General features: G+C 42.4%; 1 protein-coding gene across 3 annotated transcripts in view; it reads left to right on the top strand.

Annotated features, from left to right (window-relative positions):
- Nucleotides 1-7604: 7604 nt before the first annotated feature.
- SEC23A (SEC23 homolog A, COPII coat complex component) overlaps nt 7605-8220 on the top strand; it is a 65656-nt gene continuing 65040 nt past the window's right edge. For 2 of the 3 annotated variants that reach the window (XM_061159196.1, XM_061159195.1), the window contains exon 1: nt 7605-7794. The gene's annotated coding sequence lies outside the window, so the exon portion shown is untranslated. The remainder of the gene's footprint in view (nt 7795-8220) is intronic. The other variant, XM_061159197.1, reaches the window with a different exon arrangement.

Raw genomic sequence — 8220 nt, 5'->3', positions numbered from 1 at the left:
TATGGATGTGAGAGTTGGACCAGAAAGAAGGCTGAATGCCAAAGAATTGAGGCTTTTGAACTGTGGTGCTGTAGAAGACTCTTGAGAGTCCTTTGGACAGCCAGGAGACCAAGCCACTCAATTCTAAAGGAAATCAACCCTGAATATTCTTTGGAAGGGCTGATGCTGAAACCGAAGCTTCAATACTTTGGCCACCAGATGTGAAGAGCTGACTCACTGGAAAAGAAATTGATGCTGGGAAAGACTGAGGTCAGGAGGAGAAGGAGGAGATAGAGGATGAGATGGTTGGATGGCATCATAGACTCAATGGACATGAGTTTGAGCAAACTCCAGGAGATAATGAAGGACAGGGAAGCTTGGCATGCTGCAGTCCATGGGGTCGCAGAGTTGGACACGACTTAGCAACTGAACAACAACAACAATTGTAGTTGTATGTGCAGACTACAACACTATATGGACTATGATGTCACATATGAAGTATATATGGACACTCTGCTGATGCTTAGTATTACTTTTTCTAGTGAGTACTCCAAAAATAGTCGGGTAGTGTCTTATAATGTCACCATCTGAACACATAGAAGACAATCCATGTTAGAAAAAACTGCAGGTGCTTCATTTATTCCCTGGTCTAGTGGTTAGGATTTGGTGCTTTTACTATTGTGACACGGGTTCAATCCCTGGGCAGAGAACTGAGATCCCACAGGACAAAAACCAAAAACAGATTAAACCAAAAAGAAAAAGTAGTGGCAAAGGCTCCATCTGGTGGTGAGCATATGTAATTCCAAGAAATTTGCATTCTCTGTGTACTACTGGAATCTCCAGTTTGGAAAAATCTGTGGATTCAAAAGTGGGAAGGAAAATACTGGCTGTTACACAGTAACTAGTGATTAAAGTGATTAATGACTGAAGACAAAGTCATAGGTTGTTCAGAATACTTGCCCCTAGATAGTCCCTGGAAAAAGTCCAAGGTCAAACATCTTTGTGAAATGTACACAAATGCCACTCTTAAAGATTCACAATAAATATTAACATATTAAAACTCTTGACAAGTTAAGAGACCTATTTTACATAGCTGGCATTTCCAGACGTTATTTGACCATGGGACCTCTCCTTCTTCCTCTCTCTTTTTAATTTGCTGTTCAGCCACTCAGTTGTGTCCGACTTTTTGTGATCCCATAGACTGCAGTACCCCAGGCTATTCTGACATTTTCAAAAATACTAGTTTGAAGTAATTATCTTAGGAGTATTTACTTTTAAAAAAGACTTTTTCTGTGGGGGGATTTATGTCAGATTTTATAGTTTTACAGTCAATCTAAATACATAAGAATGATGATGATAAAAACAGTATTTTATAATTGTTTAGGTTTCATGCTCAATTCGTAAGTATTTCAGGGAACAGTCATTTTGTTCTAGGACTTACTGAAAACAAACAGTTATAATCGGTTGCATGTTGGTAAATGTTTAACTAGTATCCTTCAGGTTTATAGATCGATCTAAAATGCCTTGGTCTAGCGATGTCTATAATTAAATTAGAAAGCCAGGAAAGATTGTTTTTGGAGATTTTCCCTTTTTCCAATTCATTGTCTGAATCCTTTCTCAGAAGCTCAAGAAATTTTCCATTCTTTAAAATGGCCATACTCTTCAAAGCAATCTACAGATTTAATGCAATACCTGTCAAATTGCCCATTATATTTTTCACAGAACTAGAACAAATAATCTTAAAATTTTTATGGAACTTCAGAAGACCCAGAATCGCCAAAGCAATCCTGAGGAGAAAGAATGAAGTGGGAGGTATGACCCTCCCAGACTTCAGACATTACTACAAAGCTAGAGTAATCAAAACAATGCTGTTTGTTGTTGTTCAGTTGCTAAGTTGTGACGAGCTCTTTGAGACCAGAATACTGCAATGGGTTCTCCAGGGAATCTTCCCAGACCAGGGATCAAACCTGTATCCTCTGCATTGGCAGGTGGATTCTATACCACTAGCCACCAGGGGAGATCAGTGTGGTAGTACTACACAAAACAGGCATGTGGATCAATGGAGCAGAAAAGAGAGAGCCCAGAAATTATCTCACACATGTATGGTTAATTGATCTTCAACAAAAGAGGCAAGAATATACAATGGGGAAAAGACAGTCTCTTAAGCAACTGGTGTTGGGAAACCTGGACAATTGCATGTAAATCAATGAACTTAGAACACACTCTCACACCACTTGCAAAAATAAGCTCAAAATGACTTAAGACTTAAATGACACGATACCATGAAACTCTTAGAAGAGAACATAGGCAAAACATTCTCTACTATAAATCTTACCAGTATTTTCTTAAGTCAGACTGATCTAGTCAAAAGAATATATACATATATCTATCTATATCTATGTATCCGAATCACTTTGCTGTATACCAGACCAAAAACAAACACAACATTGTAAATCAACTATACTTCAATTAAAAAAACTTTTTTCCCATTCTCTATTCTTCTTCAGATCAAAACTACTTAACTTTCAATATATCAGAAAAAATAGTCTTCGCCTTTTACCATCTGGACTCATTATCTTTTTAAAGTTTATATCTTCAAGTCATTTCATGAATAACCAATACATATTTAGATTAAAGAGATATTCAATAAAGCCATTGTTAAAAAAAGAATAAAAGGATAATGGAAAGCAACTTTATTGGAAATTTAAATAAGTATCTAAGCATAGAATATCCCAGTTTTTATTCCCTTTTTTCTTGGTTTTGAAGATATACCCCAAATGGGCAATGTGCTCTGAATGCAACTACCTTCTAATCGCCTGCAATAATGTGTCTGGCACACATCCATCTTGCACAGAGTGACTGCAAATTCCAAATACATTACTACTGCATACTATTAATTGCTTATTGTTACTTCTGGTTCTTTTTGTAGTTGCATCATCAAAACATAAGGCAAAGAATTTTCTGAAACCTTTAAAGGCTCATCATTTTGTTGAACAGAGGACAGCCATCTTCTTTGCTGCTGCTGCTGCTGCTAAGTCGCATCAGTCGTGTCCGACTCTGTGCGACCCCATAGATGGCAGCCAACCAGGCTCCCTAGTCCCTGGGATTCTCCAGGCAAGAATACTGGAGTGGGTTGCCATTTCCTTCTTCTTCTTTGCTACCTAGTTGCAAAACATTTGTATTTTTAGTTTAATAAATGAGCAACTCAAAGAATTTTTAATTTCTAGATTATCTGTTTATCATTTCGTATACAAAATTGCCATTAGCCAATATCCCCTTAAGAATCTTATCAAGTAAATTATCCATATAAACATCATAAAAGATGAAACAATTCAATAATATGTACTCTTAGCAAAATAAGATCATGCAACTGCTTGTTGCAAATCTTGTGGAATGAAGTTATTCCTTTTGAATGAATAACTGAATGAGAATATCACAGTTTTTGTCTTTAGAAATATATTGTTGACACATTAATTCTTGACTTTGAAACATTCATTTAGGAAATGGTCATCTAAAGATTCTTAGTTTAAGATTTTGCTCTCATTATTAGAGAGCAATTTCTGTATTTCTATTTCTGTATTCATCTTCTGAATTCTCAACTATATTCAATGAGAGCTAGAGGCATAGTACAAAGATCTTGAAAGAAGCTACAGTACTTGCAGCATTGCAAAAAGAAAACTGAAGGATAATGCAATAGTGATGACTTACTTCACTATTCTATCATCTTAGGTAATTATATAATTTTCCATTTTCTTATTATTTTAGTATATTTTAAAGCATAGTTTGGAACAATTAATCATTAATGATGAAATAATTCCATGGATGATGAAGTAGCAGAATGTTGCAAGACAGGAAAAATAAGATCAGTAAGATTTCATGATGTATCCTAGATTTACAACAGTTCAATGGACCCATGTAACGACTGCAAATAGAATTAAGTTTCATCCTATTTTTTTAAAATGAACTTTTGTTTTTTTGAAGACCTTTAAGAAATAATAAAAGTTGTAAAAAATCAATCCTTACAAATAGTACTCCCAGAAGAGGAAATCTTTGAAAACTAAAGTTGGGTCTAATAGATCCTAATATGTAGAAGGGTTAACTCTTAAACTCATTAATCCTTAAGTACATAAAGATAGATATAATTGAAAGTATTACCCATCCTAACATTTATTTCATTGTAATAGGAAACAACAGCCTTTTGTCCAACTGAAAACATAAACATTATGAGTTCTTAGAATTCATTGAGTTGGATGGCAAAGATCCCTCTCTGGGGACCATAAAATGAATGAACTTATCAAAGGTGCTGGACTTTGATTTATTTCTCACGGAATTCCAGAATCCCAGTGGATCCTCTCATCTGTGTCTATTTACCCTACTCATTCTTAGATCTTGCTTTTTTTCTGTGAATGTCCATATTCCACCTTTATATCATTGTCTACAGCTATTTACTTGCTGTACTTTCAGTCAAGAATCCTTGTTAAGGTGGCACATTGACCCCACTTTATTTGCAGGTCTGTACAGAATTTTGGCCTTTGATTCCCATTTCCTCTTCAGGATTGTTTAAAATCTGACAACCAAAGTCATCCTCTTTTATCTTACAAAACAAGCTTAGAGAAAGTAAAATATATATTTGCTATGTATCTTCTTTCTTGTGAATATAAGCTTTGAAGAACAAAAAAAATTAATCATCTTCTCTGTGCAGTAAAATGCTTATAGGGCTAAGCTTGGCAAGAGTTTAAGTGTTGTCCTTTTTGGAAATAATTTCATGAACAATCTGTGACATGAAGTAACTCCTGCCATATCAATAAATAAGAAATGTCACAGACATCAGCAATTTTGGAACACAATGCCTTCTGTCCAGCAGATGCTGCCATGCCCCCCTCCTTACCCTCCACCCCCAGGATTGCTGAGAAGCTAGGGGAAGCAGCCATCTGCCACATTTGCCACTCCTTAAGGTGAACAAGGAATTAAGGAGGATCTAAACAATCAGGAAACAGGATTTGGCCCCAGAGAGTTGAGGTCCCTATGAAAGGAATGAATTCAGTGAGCCCAGAGACTTGCATCTTCCCATACATAGAATGCTAAATTCCTTAACTTGATAACTGATTTCCCTTCAGTTCAGTTCAGTCGCGTCTGACTCTGCGACCCCGTGGACTGCAGCATGCCAGGCCTCCCTGTCCATCACCAACTCCTGGAGTTGACTCAAACTTGTGTCCATTCAGTCGGTGATGCGATCCAACCATCACATTCTCTATCGTCCCCTTCTCCTCCTGCCTTCAATCTTTCCCAGCATCAGGGTCTTTTCAAATGAGTCAGTTCTTCACATCAGGTGGCCAAAGTATGGGAGTTTCAGCTTCAGCATCAGTTCTTCCAGTGAACATTCAGGACTGATTTCCTTTAGGATGGATTGGTTGGATCTCCTTGCAGTCCAAGGGACTCTCAAGAGTCTTCAACACCACAGTTCAAAAGCATCAGCTCTTCAACAGTCAGCTTTCTTTATAGTTCAACTCTCACATCCATACATGACTATTGGAAAAACCATAGTTTTAACTAGACGGACCTTTGTTGGCAAAGTAATGTCTCTGCTTTTTGATATGCTGTCTAGGTTGGTCATAACTTTCCTTCCAAGAAGTAAGTGTCTTTTAATTTCATGGCTGTAGTCACCATCTGCAATGATTTTGGAGCCCCCCAAAATAAAGTCAGCCACTGTTTCCACTGTTTCTTCATCTATTTGCCATGAAGTGATGGGACCAGATGCCATGATCTTAGTTTTCTGAATGTTGATTTCCCTTCAGTTCAGTTCAGTTCAGTTCAGTCGTTCAGTCGTGTCCGACTCTTTGCAACCCCATGAATCGCAGCACGCCAGGCCTCCCTATCCATCACCAATTCCCGGAGTTTACTCAAACTCATGCCTATCGAGTCGGTGATGCCATCCAGCCATCTCATCCTCTGTCATCCCCTTCTCCTCCTGCCCGCAATCCCTCCCAGCAACAGGGTCTTTTCCAATGAGTCAACTCTTCACATGAGGTGGCCAAAGTACTGGAGTCTCAGCTTCAGCATCAGTTCTTCCAATGAACACCCAGGACTGATCTCCTTTTGGATGGACTGGTTGGAGCTCCCTGCAGTCCAAGGGACTCTCAAGAGTCTTCTCCAAAACCATATTTCAAAACCATCAATTTTTCAGCGCTCAGCTTTCCTCACAGTCCAACTCTCACATCCATACATGACCACTGGAAAAACCATAGCCTTGACCAGATGGACCTTTGTTGGCAAAGAAATGTCTCTGCTTTTTAATATGCTATCTAGGTTTGTCATAACTTTCCTTCCAAGGAGTAAGGGTCTTTTAATTTCATGGCTGCAATCACCATCTGCAGTGATTTTGGAGCTCCCAAAAATAAAGTCTGACACTGTTTCCACTGTCTCCCCATCTATTTCCCATGAAGTGATGGGACCAGATGCCACGATCTTAGTTTTCTGAACGTTGATTTCCCTTACCTCACGATGATCTTTGATGGTCAGACTGCCTGCTCCCCTTTGTTGTAAACTTGTATAATAGCATGACTTCCCCTCTTGCCTCCTTGGAGCAGTTTTCTCAGGTCTAGTGAATGATGCTGCTTCTGGGCTCAAAGTCCTTAACATTCCCACCAAATAAAATACCTCTCTACTTTAAGGTTGTGACTATATTATTTTTTTAGTCAACAAACTCCTCACTGAAGGGTGGGGTTGCCTCAGACCATCAAGCTCCAGTGTCTTTCCAGCCAGTTTCTGTCTTCCCCATTTTGCTCAATTCTTTTCTTGGAAAGAGAAGCAGAAAACACATCAAGATTAATCAACCAAAAATTGTAGAGGGTGTGTGCGTGTTTATTTGTATGTGTTTAGGGGGGAGGGGTGGCAGAGGCAGTGTGGGAGGGGAGGTAAACTGACTAGGAATACATCAATAGTGTATAAATAGTATGTAAGTTCTTCCAGACCGAATATTTGGCCCTTTTTGCCTACGCGGTATCACAGCATCGCTGCTGTGCCTAGCACAAAGCAGACAAATGTTCAATAAATGTTTGTTGTACTAAGCGAAAGAACGAACTTCTCACTTTGCTTTTTCAGGGGAGATGCGGCTTGTTCTTGGAATCAACCAGGGCCCTAGAGGAGAGGATGTCCTAGGGAACACCTCCGTTTCTCTCAACGGGGTGAGGAGTCTGGCGACAGAAGGTCCCACATCGTGGAGGCCCACGGGGAATGGGATCCGCCGTGCCTCCCGGGAGAGGAGACCGCATCGCCACGACGCAGCCCCACCCTGGCGTTTTAGTTCCACCGGGCTTCTGCGCCTCTCCGGGGTATCGGTGACAGATTTGTCACTGTCGCCCCGCCCCTCAAGCTCCGTCTCCGCCTATTCCCCCTCCCCTCTCTCCTCCCCTTCTCCAACCTCCGGTCTCCGCCGCGCTCCCGCGGGCTCCCCTGAGGTTCTGCGGCTCGGTCGCCCCGCCCTCAGAGTGGCCCCGCCCTCCAGCCCCGCCCGTCCTCTCCTCTCCTCTCCCGCCCCGCCCCGCCCCTCTCCCTCCCGCCCCGCCCCGCCCCTCTCCCTCCCGCCCCGCCCCTCCCCCTCCCTTTGACGTGGCAGAGGCGGCACCAGCCATGTTGGTCCAGCAGAGTTCTGTGCGCAGGCCGGGGGCGGGGCAGCGCGGTCCCTGATTGCGGTGCCACGGCCGCTCCCGCTCGGCGGAGAGGACGGATTTGTAAGGTAGAGGCTGCGACGGGCGCGGATCTCATACGTGGTGGCACTGTGGTAAGGATCGACTTCGGGGCCGCTAGCGCTCACTGGTAAGCGGGGGAAGGGCGGCGGCGGGTCCGCGGGGCCGGGGTCTCGACGGTGGTGCCCACTCTGCCCTCTGGGTGGCCCGGGCCAGGTGGGGGTGCGCTGGGGCTGCGACTCGGCCCGGTGAGGGCTGCCTTGAGCCCTGAACTTGTCACCTCTTCACCCACCACCTCTGCTTAGTTCTGTCAGGGCCTGGGAACCGGCCCCCTCACCCATCTCCCCCGGATCAGGGGTGAAAGATGAGAGTCGAGTGAAAAACAGCAGTTGGGGCATCTCTCGCAGCACCCCACCCTCCGCTCCTGGCCGATCTGCCTTCTCCACCGCACCTCACCCCACCCCATCACGGCTTCTGGGTACTTTGGCTTCTTGGGTCATTCCTTGCCTCATCTGAAGAGCCCTAGACTTTGACCCGAGGTGACTTCGTCACTCGT

Source organism: Dama dama, chromosome 13, assembly GCF_033118175.1.
Source record: "Dama dama isolate Ldn47 chromosome 13, ASM3311817v1, whole genome shotgun sequence".
Classification (NCBI taxonomy): domain Eukaryota; kingdom Metazoa; phylum Chordata; class Mammalia; order Artiodactyla; family Cervidae; genus Dama; species Dama dama.
This window is presented reverse-complemented; position numbering and strand designations above follow the sequence as displayed.